The 15,001-nt window shown below is 53.0% G+C and overlaps 1 pseudogene; it reads right to left on the reverse strand.

The window, feature by feature from the left end:
- Positions 1-11,589: 11,589 nt before the first annotated feature.
- Positions 11,590-13,922, reverse strand: LOC125641296 (flavin-containing monooxygenase 2-like; annotated as a pseudogene).
- Positions 13,923-15,001: the final 1,079 nt, after the last annotated feature.

The raw sequence follows: 15,001 nt of genomic DNA on the forward strand, positions 1-15,001 counted from the left end.
AGTCCTTCCTCCCTGGGCTCCCAGCAGAGAACTGCCTTCCTCTGCTCTGCAGCTCCCTGTTAAAATGGGCTTGCTTGGCCCTGATTGGCTGCTCCCTTCAGCCCTTCTCTGATTGGCTGCATCTGTGCAGCTTCCCTAGAGCTCTATTAACTCCTTAGAGCCCAGAGTGGGGCAGGTGCTCCATCACAGTCTCTCTTGGTCACTGTAGCATATCAGGCCTTGGAGCGGGGAAGAGTGACCCCTCTTCTCTGCCAGGCTGGTCACTTTATCCCATCCTCAGTTCTTTGTTTGATGTCCTTCTTCAGCCAGTTCCAATCACGATGTGTCGTTCTCTCTGTGCATGCGTGTGTGTGTGTGTGTGCGCGCTACCTGGGTTTGTGGGATTCAAAAAGAGGTGCCAAAATTATGGGATATGGATGGCATTATGGGATGGAAAAAGTTGCATGGTGGGAACTTGGCCCCTGGGCTAGTCCCTTCTAGCCCCCAGCCCACTGAGAAAATTTCCCAAAAGACATTGCACCGATGGCAGCGCATGGCATACAGTACACCTATTCGTGGTGCACCATACTTCATATCAATAGAGGCACTTCTCGGGACTACCTGCAGTGCTGATGCAAGCAGCCAAGTATGCACGTGCTTGAGCAACGTACAAGCTTTGGTGACTATGTGCTGTGATAACTTGGGTTGACCACAGTTTGTAGACATGGCCCTAGGGAGGAAATCAATTCTTGCCCCTCACTGGGTAGTGATGCCAGTGATAAGTCCAGACTAGTTACGCAGATAGTTCATTAAAATATTACAGACAATTCCCATGTTTTTCACAGATGTACAGATGTCTAATATGCATTGAATATTTTGGTAGTGAATTACTAGGGCCTAGTTCCTCATGTGTATTTAGGCACCTAACTCCCATTGAAATCAATGAGAACTAGGCGTCTAACTCTCATTGAAGTTCTGGGCTTATGTCTCTCTCTCTCTGCCCCTTCCATCAGGAAGCAATCCCTCTATTCTCCTGTCCACAAGGAGGGTTTCAGTAATCACCTCTTTGCCTATTCCATGTTATCTCCTGCTAAAGGAACTTAAGACAATGAGAGATCAACACCCACTTCCCAAACTACAAGACATATTGTCGAAGAAACCTCCAAATCCTCAGATAGGAAACAGAACATAAAAACAGGATGTGTCTCTTATTTTATTGCAAGCCCTAAAGGATGTGCAATGCTTTATACATCCTTTGGTTATATAAATGTATGAACTAGGTCCTCTATAATGGATTCTTGCTGATTTTCTTTCTAAATGATTGCTGCACTCTTAAAATTATTGGACTTCTTTAACAGAAGGAGGAAAAAAGACCATTGAAAGACATAAGCAACTTTTGAAATATTAAATGAAATTGCTTGACAAGCAGGAAGGGGAGGAATTCCAGTTAATAGCAGACATTAATAGAGAAATACAATTCTTAAAATGCAAAGATATGAAAAGCATCGAAGAAATTTGTTCCACGTCAACACTATCAACAAAAGCCACTGAGAAACCAGGAGCGTGGAAATCTGAGAGCACATTCAGCAAGTTGGCAATAGAAACAAGAGGATTGCCCTCTTCCACCGGACCCCAAACAGGGTATATAAACCGAGGTCAGCATGGTGAGGGTCAGAGTGTGCTTAACCCACATGGACAGTCTCTTGCCACCTTCAGGGCCACAGGCTCAGAAGAATTTGCTGAACCACAAAAGCTGCAGAACCCAGAAATGCCACCTGACATGTGGACAGACTCTCCAAGAGCTTCTAGGCCTGAGAGGTGGCAAGACTCATTTCAGGGACTGTATTTCTCTCTGTTAATTCAAATCAGTATAGGAAAGTCCCCTTGTAGAATCAGCTGTCTTTCTAGCAAGAGACCAAGGAAACATATTACGGATTTTAATGGACTACTGCTATCTGCATCTTCTCCTTCGTAAGTCCAAGTACATTGGCACAAGAGAACTGGGAACAATAACTTTAAGCAATTGTTTTTGATGTTTTAAACTTGTTTCTTCCATACCAAACATTAGAACAAGCAGGGATCACATTCCTAAGAGCGCCTCAAGGTAAGTGCAGCCTCACGCCTTGCAGAAGTACTGGAAGTGTGATGATATAGATGCTAAAGGACTGATAATTGACGATTACAAGGAAATGTAATAAGAAATCTTGATGATTTGCATTGCTCTGGCTGGTCTTGGCGCTATTTATGTCAATTGGTTGCATGCCAGCATGTTATATTCAGTGTATAATTCTCAAAAGCACCAAAATGACTTATATGCCTAAGTCCCATTTTCACTGTAAGGCACAGTGTACAGCGTACACAAAAGGAAGTGCTAGGATCTCAAATTCATAACCGACGTTTTCACAACGGTTGAACTTTTTGGACTCCCCTCCCCTGCTGTGTTCCCTCAGATTGTCAGTTTGAGACCCTGGCTGGCTGGGGTTGTCATAGTATGGGGCAGGCAGTTAAGTTGAGCCCTGGTCCATCCAGACCCCTGAGTCTTTAATGAGGTTGTGATAGGGTGCTCTACTCACCGCTGGACAGCACCACCTCCTGGCAGTTCTGGGGATTAGCTCTGCCAGGCCAACACCCCTTCCTGTGGTCACACTCCATCACTTTCTCCCTCTGCAGGCCTTCTCGTGCACCAGGAATTGCAACCTCCTTCTTTGTGACTTGGCCCTCTGGCCAGATCACTCTGTGGTTTCCCCTTCTGGGGTAGGACAGTCTTTTGGGGCAAACTGTCCCAGGCAGTCCACTCTCCACTGCCTGGTCTGTGCCACTTCCCCAGTGGCAGGTAAGGGAACCCAGGCCCACCCTCTACTCTGGGTTCCAGCCCAGGGGCTTGCTGATCAGCAGCCTAGGTCTGCACTATCTTATGTCTTGCTGCTTTCCCCTGAGCCTTTCCTACTTTTCTGGCTCTCCCTCGCTCTGGGTTTGCCAGCCCTACAACTCCCTCCTCCCAGAGGGCAACTGTAGGGTACTTGTCTCTATAGCCTGAACACATCTCCCTTCTCCCAGGAAGTGACTGCAGACTCCTTCCCTGAAACCCCTCTCTGCTATCAGCTCCCGGGCTTTATACAGGCCCCTCTTGTTCCTGTCCACCTGAGCCTCATTTAACCAATCCCCGCTCCCTGGCTCCTCTTCCCTGCCCACCCCCCCAACCCCGGCCACCATAACCCTTCCCAGTCTTGTGTGGGTGGACACCCCGGCACAGAGGTCTAAAACGTCTATTGCTTAAATATAAAATGGTTCAAAGTACTTGGAATATGGTGGTTACAGAAAATAAGTTGCAACTGTTTTACTCTGTGTTAGGCCTGGTCTTGACCACTACGTACTGTACAGGAGCAGAAGAGTTTAAACCATGTTGCCCACTGTGGTGCTACTGAGTCGAGTTGTTGAGCCGTGTTAAACTGTGTTTGAGAGATTTTAGTTTGAACTCTCTTTCATCCAGGCCCCCTGAGCCTCTCGCTGCTCTGCACTACAGGTGTTTGTACTCTCAGAAGTAATACAGAATCCTGTGCCTTCAAAGAACAGGCTCTGAGTTTGAAGAGCATTACAATAGTTCCCTTCCCTGAGCCCCTGGAGGTGGGCTCCTGAAGGATGCTAGCATTTTAGCCATCACATGTCATCTAGACCTACTCGCAACAGGGTTAGACAAAGTGATAACATTGCTGGCAGCTGAGCTCCTCTAGCATTCCCACCATTGCTAGTCGTGGTAGTGACAGTGGGAGAAACTTGCCTATTTTAGCATAATCTGGGGAAGCAACTTTCCAATGCGTGATCTCTGCTGGATCTGCAGCGGTCAGCCAGAACTGAAGGGGCAACAGGACCATGGCTGCTGGCTGGAGAATTGGATGGTTCTGCACAGTAGCCATTGTGACAAAGTTCCTCCTGTGCCTTGGTGGGTCCTGCACCTATTCGCAGATTTGCTCGCCTCAGAGATTCATGGCAGCCCTCAGTTTGGCCACTCTTGCTAGTGGCTCAAACCTGCCGTTCACTCAGCTAACCTCATTGTTGGCCAGCGTGGGGAAAGGGAGAAGAACAATCCCTGCAGTCTCTGCTGACCCACCTAGTGGGTCAGGGGATAGGCCAGGGACCTTCCCCTCTGGTGGGACCCACAGTCCAGGTCACCTCCTCTTGTATCAAATAGGGAGATGAGGGGGAATGGGGGGAACCCAGGCCCGCCCTCTACTCCGGATTCCAGCCCAGGGCCCTGTGGACTGCAGCTGTCTACAGTGGCTCCTGTAACAGCTGCGTGACAGCTACAACTCCTTGGGCTACTTCCCCATGGCTTCCTCCCAGTTCCTTCTTTATCCTCACAACAGGACCTTCCTCCTGATGTCTGATAACACTTGTACGCCTCAGTCCTCCAGCAGTACGCCTTCTCACACCTCTTGCTCCCAGCTCCTCACACACACCTCACTAACTGAAGTGAGGTCCTTTTTAAACCAGGTGCCCTGATTAACCTGCCTGTCCTAAATGATTCTGGTAACTTCTTAATTGGCTCCAGGTGTCCTAATTAGCCTGCCTTAATTGGTTCCAGCAACTTCCTGATTGTTCTGGAACTGCGCCTGTTACCTTACCCAGGGAAAAGTGACCTGCTTAACCTGGGACCAATATCTCTCCCTTTGATTGCCAGCTGCCTGCAATCTGGCAGGACCTGTTGAGGAGGGTGCGGCAGGGATACCGCTGGGCATAGGAGAGGGCCCGCCCCAGAAGGAATCTTCCCTCCCTCGTGCTGCCCCACCATTACCTCCCCGAATCCCTGAGCCATCGCCCCTGCCCTCCAACCTGACCCCTGTTAGCCAGCCCCCAGATGATACCATGGAGGGCTGGGCCCTAGTACAGGGGAGGCAGGGCAAGCAGAAGGCTCGAGCTCCGCTCCTTCCATCCGATGCGGAGGCCCCCTGGAAGACCAGGAAGGGGGGCACTGATGCTGAGCCTTCTGCCTTGCCCACAGGTTTATTCCATCCACTGGTGCCGGCTGGGGAAGACGTGGTAGCACCGGAGAGAAGCGCCGCCCCTCCACTGGAGTCCCTTCCCATGGAGGCCTCCAATGGAGCCCCTCCTGCCCCGGTACCATCTGAAGCCCCTGCAAGCCCCGAGGCGAGCGATGCTTTGGGCGCTGGTGGGGAGAACTCCGGGGTGGTGGAAGGCAATCTCCCTTCCATCTACGAGGAGATCGAGGCCCTGGGTCTGACCCCGGTCACTCGGGGGGAGGACGACCCTCTGCCAGCGGGCCTTGATCTGGGCGATCTCACCCCTGCCCCCCTTTCTCCATGCTTCCTCCCCCTAACCCTGCTTCCGCTCCCGCCTCTGAGGGTCCCCTGGATTCTTCCATCTGCCCAGCCACAGGTGGCACCCCGCTGACAGCCGCCGAGCCTACTGAGGTGACGGCTGGTGCCTCGCGGCCGGGACCCAAGTCACCAGGGGCATCCCTCAATGGTGTGGGGCAACTGACCTCCTTCCCGGGCAGTGGCCCCACCGCAGATCGTCCACCTCCTGATGCCATGGCTGTCACACCCGCCATAGAGCCTGAGCCCGGCATCACGGAGGGCCCCTTCCCACCCCCCAGACCTCTGAGCCAGACCCAGAGGGGCCACCTCCCAGTGGCCCGGCTACTGGGGCTCAGGATCCCGCCTCTGCCCCCTCCCCGACCCTGTTCCTGACTCTTGCCCTGGCCCTACTCCTGACACCTTCCCTGCCCCTGATGCCAACCCTGTCCCTATCCCCTCCACCTCCTGTGATGCCATTGCTGCCCCTGAGGCTGTCTCCTTCCCTTTCCCAGAGGATGGCCCCCAGGGAGCGGCCTTCATGTTCCCCTGTCCTGACCCACTAGGGGCTGCTATCTTACCTCCACCGCCCAGCAATGAGCCAGGGTCTGAGGTGGGCCATGTGGCGCCAGCCTATTGGGCGCCATGTCGGGGGTCTGCCCTTTGCCTGCCCATCTTGGTGGGCCACGGGCTGTGCCAGGAGCCCCTCCAGAGGGAGGCCAGAGGCCAGTGACCCTGGCACCCCATACGCTGAGAGAAGAGCTGTGGGAGTTTCTAGAAGACGTCCGTGGCTCCCGCAACAAGGTGCAGCTCGCTCTCCAGCGATGGGGGGATTTTCATCAAATCCTCCGGGCCGTGAGGGCCTTTATGGGGGAGGGTGAAAAGACCAGGAAGCAGGCCACTACTTCCTACCAGCGGGTCCGCGGCTTCCGTGACTTCTTGCTCACCTACGGGGTAGGTCACGCTTTGCTGCGTGGCCCAATGGGGACTGTGAGCGACCCTGCCGGTGAGGATCCCTCCCAGCCCTCCTCATGGCACCCATCATCTTTGCAACATTGAATACCTGAGGCTGTAGGATGGTCTGTGCAGATGCCAGGTGCTCTCCTTCCTTCGGGAGAGGGGGGTACTCTGTGGTTTTCCTGCAGGAGACCCATACGGATCCCGCCACCGAAGACAGCTGGCAGCTGGAGTGGCGGGACAGGGTCTACTTTAGCCATCTCACAGTTCGTACAGCTGGAGTGGTTACTCTGTTCTCCCCCGAGGTGCTGGGGCTGGCTGAGGCTGTGCCGGGCTGCCTGCTGCACTTCCGGGTCCACATGGAGGGGCTTGTGGTCAACCTCATTAATGTTTATGCCCCGACATTGGGCCCGGAGTGGCTGCATTTCTATCAGCAGGCGTCCGCCTTCCTCAGCAGGCGTCCGCCTTCCTTGGAACCTCGTGAGTGCCTGGTCCTGGGCGGGGACTTTAACACCACCCTCGAGGAGCGGGACCGCTCAGGGACCGAGCAGTGCCCAGCCGCTGCGGACGTCCTTCGGGAGATAGTCGACCATCACTACCTGGTGGACGTCTGGCGCAACCACCACCCGGACGATGTCTCAAAGTTCACCTTTGTCTGGGTGGAGGCCCATCAGTCGCACCACTCCTGGTTGGACCGCATCTACTTGTCGTGTTTCCACCTTTCATAGGCCCACTCCTCCAGCATCCGGCTGGCCCTGTTTTTGGATCACGATCTAGCCCTGCGACAGCTTCTCTCTGTGTGGAGAGGCCGGGGCCAGCCTATTGGCATTTCAATGACAGCTTGTTGGAGGATATGGGCTTCGTGGTGTCCTTCCGGGAGTTCTGGCTGGCCTGGCGAGGGCAGAGATGTGCCTTTCCCTTGGCACAGCAGTGGTGGGACGTGGGGAAGGTGCGCGCCCTGCTCTTCTGCCGTGACTAGACCTGGGGCGCCAGCCAATGGAGGGATGCGGTGATAGAGCAGTTGAAATGGGAGGTCTTAGCACTGGAGAGGTGTCTGCCTGCCAGCCCCGAGGATCCATCCCTCTGCGGAGCGTGCCGGGAGAAGCAGGAGGAGCTCCGGGCTCTCAAAGACCATTGGGCCCGGGGTGCCTTTGTTCGATCCCGCATCCGCCTCCTTCGGGAGATGGATCGCGGCTCCTGCTTCTTCTACGCCCTGGAGAAAAGGAGGGGGGCCAAGAAGCACGTCACCTGCCTTCTGGCAGAGGGCAGCACCCCCATCACGGATCCGGCAGAGATGTGCGGGAGGGCCAGGACCTTCTACGCAGGCCTTTTCTCCTTGGATCCGACCGATCCTAACGATTGCAGAGTGCTCTGGGATGGACTCCTGATGGTCAGTGCGGGCGACTGAGACCAGCTAGAGCTGCCTCTCACTCTGGTCAAGTTCTCGGAAGCCCTCCGCTGCATGCCCACCAATAAATCTCCGGGCATGGATGGGCTGACCGTGGAGTTCTACCGCGTGTTCTGGGACGTCCTCAGCCCAGAAGTCACCATCTGGGCCGAGTCTTTGGTGAGTGGGGTCTTCCCTCTCTCCTGCAGGCAAGCTATGCTCGCCTTTTCGCCGAAGAAGGGGGACCTCCACGACTTACGGAATTGGTGTCCCGTCTCGCTCCTCAGCATGGACTACAAAGTCATAGTGAAGGCCATCTCGTTGCGGCTGGGGTCCGTGCTGGTGGACGTGGTCCATCTGGACCAGACCTACACTGTCCCAGGCTGTACCATCTTTGATAACCTGTATCTGGTCCAGGATCTCCTGGAGCTTGGGTGTAGGGATGGTTTGTCGTTCGCCCTCCTGTCCCTGGATCAGGAGAAGGTGTTCGACAGGGTAGACCACGGGTACCTCGTGGGCACTCTGCAAACGTTAAGCTTTGGAACCCAGTTTGTGGGCTTTCTCCAGGTGCTGTACGCTTCCTCAGAGTGTCTGGTCAGGCTCAACTGGACCCTGACTGAACCGTTCAGCTTTGGGCGGGGAGTAAGGCAGGGGTGCCCCTTCTCAGGCCAGCTGTATGCTCTGGTGATCAAGCCCTTCCTCTGTCTCCTCTGTTGGATGCTGATGGGGTTGGTGCTGTGGCTGGTCCTGTTGGTGTACACCGATGATGTGCTCCTCGTGGTCCAGGACCCGGGCGACTTGGCGTGTGTGGAGGCTTGCCAGGTCGTCTACTTGGCAGCCTCCTCCGTCCTGACAACTAGGTCAAGAACTCTGGCCTGGTGGTCGGGGATGGGTGGCAGGCAAACTCCCTCCCACCTGTGTTTCAGGCCATCTGGTGGAGTGCAGGTCCGCTGTTCTATCTCGGCGTTTACCTTTCTGCCATGCATCTGTCTCTGCTGGAGAACTGGCATGGTTTAGAGGGCAGGGTGACAGAGCGGCTCCGGAAATTGACAGGACTACTCCAGTGCCTCTCCATTCGAGGGAGGGCACTGGTGCTCAATCAACTAGTCCTGTCCATGCTCTGGTACTGGCTCAACACCCTGGTCCCAGCCCCGGGCTTCCTGACCAACCTCCGGACGACGATTCTGGAGTTCCTTTGGCCAAGAGTGCACTGGGTCTCTGCAGGGGTCCTCCACCTGCCCCTGGAGGAGGGAAGGCAGGGCCTGAAGTGCCTACGCATTCAGGTCCATGTCTTCCACCTCCAGGCCCTGCAGAGGCTCCTTTATGGTGCCCGTAGTCTGGCGTGGAGCGTACTGGCGCATGCCTTCCTGTGCCACTTCCGAGTGCTCCGATACGACCAGCAGCTCCTTTATCTCCATCCAAGAGGTCTTCTGTGAGACCTCTCCAGGCTGCCGATCTTCTACCAGGACCTCCTCATTACCTGGAAACTGTTTTCAGTGACCAGGTCCGTGGTGGCTACTGAGGGGGGAGATCTCCTCGAGGAGCCCCTGATACACAACTCCCAGCTCTGTGTGCAGGTGGCAGAGTCCCCCTCAGTGCACCAGAGGTTGGTCCTGGCAGAAGTCACCAGAGTCGGAGACCTCCTGGACTACATCCGGGGAGACTGTCTGGATCCCCTGATGCTTGCTTGGCGCGTGGGGCTCTCCAGATCTCGTACTCCCCGGTGTGTACTTCAGATGTGGGCTGCTTTACTGCCTGCTGTTTGGGCCTACCTCGACTGTGTCCTGCGAGAGGGCACGCCCCACCCACCCTCCACCCCAGACCCTCCGGACCTTTTCATCGGGCCCCTGCCCCGTGGACCTGACCAGCCCCACCCGAGCCCCTTCGCCGTGAGTCGGCTGCATGATTTGCAGCCGGTTTGTTTCCAGACTGCGCCGAGAAAACATCTATACACGCTCGTGCTCCACACCCTTCACATCCTCACCCTCGCATTCCACGCTGACACAAAGTGGCGGGACCTCCTGCCACCTCTGGAGGGTGAGGAGTCCCGGTGGGCCAGCCTATATTCCACCCTGGTCCTGAGGCCTGCCGGGGATATCAGTTGGTGGCTCCTTCAATGAGCTGTGTGCATGGGCGTCCCGGACACCTGCTCCTTTTGCGGCGTGAGGGAGACCCTGGCTCACATTTACCTGGAGTACGCCAGGTTGCAGCCCCTATGCTGGCTGCTCTTAGACATCCTGTTACATTTTTGGTTGCACTTTCCCCCTCACCTTCTTATCTATGCACTCGCTATCCGTGGCTCCACAAAGTCACAGGACCTCCTCCTCAAACTCCTCCTAGCCCTGGCTAAAATGGCCATCTATAAACTCAGGGAGAGGAGGTTGGCCGAGGGGGTCTCCTTTGACTGTGGGGCCTATTTCCGATCCTCTGTCTGTTCATGCATCCGGGCAGAGTTCCTCTGGGCGGTGTCCGCTGGATCCCTTGACGCTTTCGAGGAGCAGTGGGCGCTGTCCAGGGTTCTCTGCTCGGTGCCCCCATCAGGTTCCCTTCGTTTGACCCTGTCAAGGTTCCTTCCCCACTCTGAACTCTAGGGTACAGATGTGGGGACCTGCATGAAACCCCCCCTAAGCTTATTTTTACCAGCGTAGGTTAAAGCTTCCCCAAGGTACAAACTATTTTACCTTTTGCCCTTAGACTTTATTGCTGCCACCACTAAGCGTCTAACAAATATATAACAGGGAAAGAGCCCGCTTGGAAACGTCTTTCGCCCCCAAATCCTCCCAAACCTCACACCCCCTTTCCTGGGGAAGGCTTGATAAAAATCCTCACCAGTTTGCATAGGTGAACACAGACCCAAACACTTGGATCTTCAGAACAATGAAAAAGCAATCAGCATCTTAAAGGAAGAATTTTAATGGAAGAAAAAGTAAAAGAATCACCTCCATAAAATCAGGATGGTAAATACCTTACAGCGTAATCAGAGTCAAAACATAGAGAATCCCTCTAGTCAAAACCTTAAGTTATAAAAAGACACAAAAACAGGAATATACATTCCATTCTGTAAGATGTCATCTTGGTTTCCTTTTTCTTGAGAATGGCAGCCATCATGCTGTGCTTGGAAGGCAACGTACATAACCCTGAAAAATAAAATTAACTCGTCCCTAAACTGTGATGCAATCTAGTGTAAACTCACTGTAACTCATTCTGAAGAGAAATTTTATCGGCACGGGCAACCATAATTCTGGCATTTCCTAACTCTTGAATGCTTGATTATGAAGTCTTTATTTTCTTTTAATGTGGTTTGTTTTATGCAATATCTGAGCATACAAACAGAAATTCCATCACATGGAACCATATTGACTGGTACCTATTTCAACAGTGGGGTTAGAATCTTTAGCTTCACTGCACATGCCTCTGCCATGAGCTAACAGAGTTAACTGGTAGCAATAGTAAGTTGTCATCATGTGGGTTGCACAGCTATGTGCTGCCTGCCCAGGAATCCTGGGTTCTAGTTCAGGCTCTGAACAAAGCATGTTACAGACCTTTCTGCTCCTGCCCCACCCAAGACTGACCCTTTCTGCTCCAGCCTAGTCCCTATCTCCTTGACCCAGTCCCAGTCTCCCTCTCCCATCATTTCAGCACAGCTCCATCCTTTTGTCTCCTACTTCCTGTCTCCACCAATCCCCTTTCCTTGACCCATTCTCCCTCCTTCCCCATCTCTCCTCAGATCCTTATCCCTATCCCCTAGCCTTCTCATGACTTAGCTTTTCTGGATTTAGCCACCATGCTGCACTCCCTGAGGGAGAAACAGGGGATGATAATCTTTTCTCTGCCCCTTTGCATATTTGCACGTCTGATGCTTTTTCAGAGGTGGGAGTGAAACTGGGCTCAGGGATTACCCCCCCACAATACTTCAAGTGACTGGGGCTCTCTGTGCTCTCAAAGAGGTAAGGTTCATAGTCTCCTGTCCCCACAGGATAGACCGAGTGGCTGTGTGAGGCCAACAACTGCCAGTGTTGATTTCTCCAATTTGAGGGAAGATGTATTTATACAGTGAGACCTGGTGTTGTTGTCTCCTCCAACAAGGGCAAAGAGGAGTGGTGTCCTGTGGTGAAGATGGCAATATCCACCTTCTCCTCCACAGTCCCATCTTCTAAGATGGCGGAAGTTCCGGTGAACTCCTTCACATTGGGCTCCACCACCATGCCACCACAGAGGATATGGCTGGGACGGTCATTGCTGACCCTTGGCTCTTGGTTCTGCAGTACAGAGGCAAAGTGAGACAAGAGGACAACCCGTTAGCCAATGGGAGTTGGACAGAACAAGTCACGAAACAGGTCTATTCCCTGCAATCGCTTTTCTTTGAAGAGGGAGCAGAGTAAATGGCATCCAGCTATTGCCAGGATCATGAATTCCAAACCGAGCAGTCATCTGCAGGCATTCTTTAGTCCACCAGGCTGCTTGATGGCTGGTGAAGGGGGCATCCTGAAGGAAGTACTTTGCAGAGAGACTACCCATGGTTGCTGGAAAAATCCTGCTGTGTACACAGGCTGCACAAATGGCTGTAGTGAAGGAGCTTTACTAAAGTGAAGCCTAAAGGATGATGATGTTAATCATCATCCCTAGCTCTTACATTGCACTTGTCAGCCATTAGATCTCAAAAGGGGCCAGGATCATCACCCCCCATTTTACAGATGGAGAAACTGAGGCACAGAGACTTGCTGAAGGTCACCCAGCAGGACAATGGCAGACCTGGGATTAGAACCTGGCTTTTCTGAGGCTCAGGCCAATGCTCTAGCCACCGGGAACAGTGCTTTGTAGAATGTACTCCCATTATGTGGGAAGCAACAGGTCTCCTTCTGGATATTTAGTTATGATTTTCCCCCACTCTCTGCCTTGTAATTTCCAATTCAGAAGGCCAAGTTACAGGGAGAACACTGTACTTGGAGAAAGAGGTCTTCCACCTTCAGATTCACCTCTGCACGGCTCCACCAAAATATCCTTTGGCCAAAGATTAGGTTATGAAAAACTGAACATAAACATATTGCAGAAATGGCCCAATATTTGGCACAGTCCATTATCTAGCCCTTCCCCAGTTGCCCAGTGGGCCTGCTGGCCAGGCTTGTGGAAAATAGCTGTCTTGGGGCACCAAGCCGTAAGTTTCCATGGCTAAATCATTGATTCATCTTCTCATTCATCCAGCTGAAAGGGGGGAAAGAGAGAGTATTCCTGATGACATCAGTCAGGTGGGTATTGTACATCATCTCTGTGGGGTTGCCATGCTCAGAAATGTGGCTCATCACTCCAGAGCCCCTGGTGGTGCTGAGAAACACCTGAAAGCCAAGCTAGAATTCAGCTTCCAACAGTGAGTGTAATTCTCTCACCCAGATTCAATGTGAAACTAAGTGAAAGGAAGCAAACCTCTGTCATCTCCAAACGCTCCTCTCAGAGGACAATGCCGCTCTTTGGATCTTTGATGATGCTGTTTGGAGACTTATGGATGAGACTGACAAAAGAAGACACCACCCCTACTGGGCTGGCAACATCTGGTCCGAGCTCATGCTCCGCTTGCACCTGTTGCTGTCTCTGTTCAGAAGCTGCCCTCCGGTTATACTTTGATTGTATTCTTAGGGTTCAATTTTTAGAGCGAATTTGGAGTCCCCAGAGGGTTCTGGAATGACAGCCCTGAAGACAGGCACAGCACAGGAACAGCCTGTCCAAGTGTAACCCTCCCTGCTCTGTCATGGTGTGTCAATCCTGAATGGAAGGGGAAGGGAAGACAGGAGACAACTGGGTAGCTGATTTTCCATGCCCATTTGGCCACGCTTCCGCAGATTGCTTTGGGAGGGGGCCAAACATGGTGATGGTTTATGGGAGTCGGACATCTGACCATTAAAATATGGACTGAGACCACCAACTACGTCATATAGATCTGCTGGCTGTTTGATGATGGCAACTCTTGATCCCAAATCTGGGCTGTGGTCAGAAAAACTATGGGAAAGACCTGTTGGGTCATTAGTCCCAGCCTCAATAAAAGCTCTCCCAGTATAATGATGTTTTGGTGCTTGGTTTGGCAATAGATGAATGCACCAGAATATAAACATTACCTCTCTCCAGTAATTCGTAAGCAATGTCAGGAATTGTATCTGCTCACCTCTTTGACTTAGCTCTACAGCGATATCTGCTCCAGGGTTCCCCTCTCCAACCACAAGGCCTTTCTTCCCCAGAAACCCTTCTGGGTTCTTGCATCCCTGGCCGTGAAAGTAGGTGCCTTTCAATTCGTTCATACCGGCAAGGAAAGTGGCAATCTCAGCTGGCATGCTTAACAAATTAGCTGCAATGCCTGGGCAGCACAAGACAGCAACTCATTGTCGCTGCATGAGAAACGGGAACTCCGGAAGGGAACAAGGGAACAAATTAAGCTCAGGAGGAATGGCAACAAGTAGACATGCTGGGCTAACAGATAGAACAAAGGTCTTGTCATTCAGAGGTCAGTGGCCAAGTGACAATTTGGCCAGACTTTGGTGTCAAGCCCTGGTAAATCTCGGCATTCTGTGGCTACACAACCCGAGCTGTATGAAATTAGCAGGTGCAAAGTAGGTGCATGATACATGTTAGCCAGTGAACTGGCAGCGAACTATTGCAGTGCTGACAAGAGCTGGTGATGGTTTGCAAGACGTTTTGGCCTTTCAAGAGGTTGCCCAGCCTGCTGGGGAGCCAGCGGGGCTGGGAATAGGGACGCATTGGAGTCTGGCACCAGGGGGGTCCATATGGCAGGGCTACGCCAGAGCTGCTCACCCCGAGTGCAGCTCCATGGCAGTGAATCCGGAAACCTTGATACTGACCCCCCAGATTTCCAGGCTCAGAGCCCTGGTTCGAGTCAGGGCTTCCAGGCCCCCTGCTGTGGAGCTGAGAGCCCAGAAGTCCTGAGAGCCTAGACTTGAGTCAGGTTTCTCAGGGCTTCCAAGACTGCCAGGCTCCACAGCAGGGAGTCTGAAAACCTTGGCTTGGCTGTGCTGCCCCAGAGCTGCAGACCCTCTAAGCCAGGGGTCACCTGCCCCTGGGCAGTCCTCATGGCAGGGCCCCCAGGAAACTGCTAGGTGAGCTGGTAGGGACATGGACTAGGATTGCTCTCCTACGCACAAACTCTTTACCTGTGACATTAAGAGGGCAAATCTGCAGCCGTACTTATCCTGAATAGTACTGACTCCTGGAAACAGTCCAGCTGTGCTCATGGAGACTGAGTGAGTACTGCTATTCAGGCCCTACATAGACAACGGATCAAATCCTGCAAAACTCCCACTGACATCAGCTGGGCCAGGATTTCACCTAATATGATTGTGATTTACCAGGGAAAGTCTCCAGT

Source organism: Caretta caretta, chromosome 8 (assembly GCF_965140235.1).
Source record: "Caretta caretta isolate rCarCar2 chromosome 8, rCarCar1.hap1, whole genome shotgun sequence".
Classification (NCBI taxonomy): domain Eukaryota; kingdom Metazoa; phylum Chordata; order Testudines; family Cheloniidae; genus Caretta; species Caretta caretta.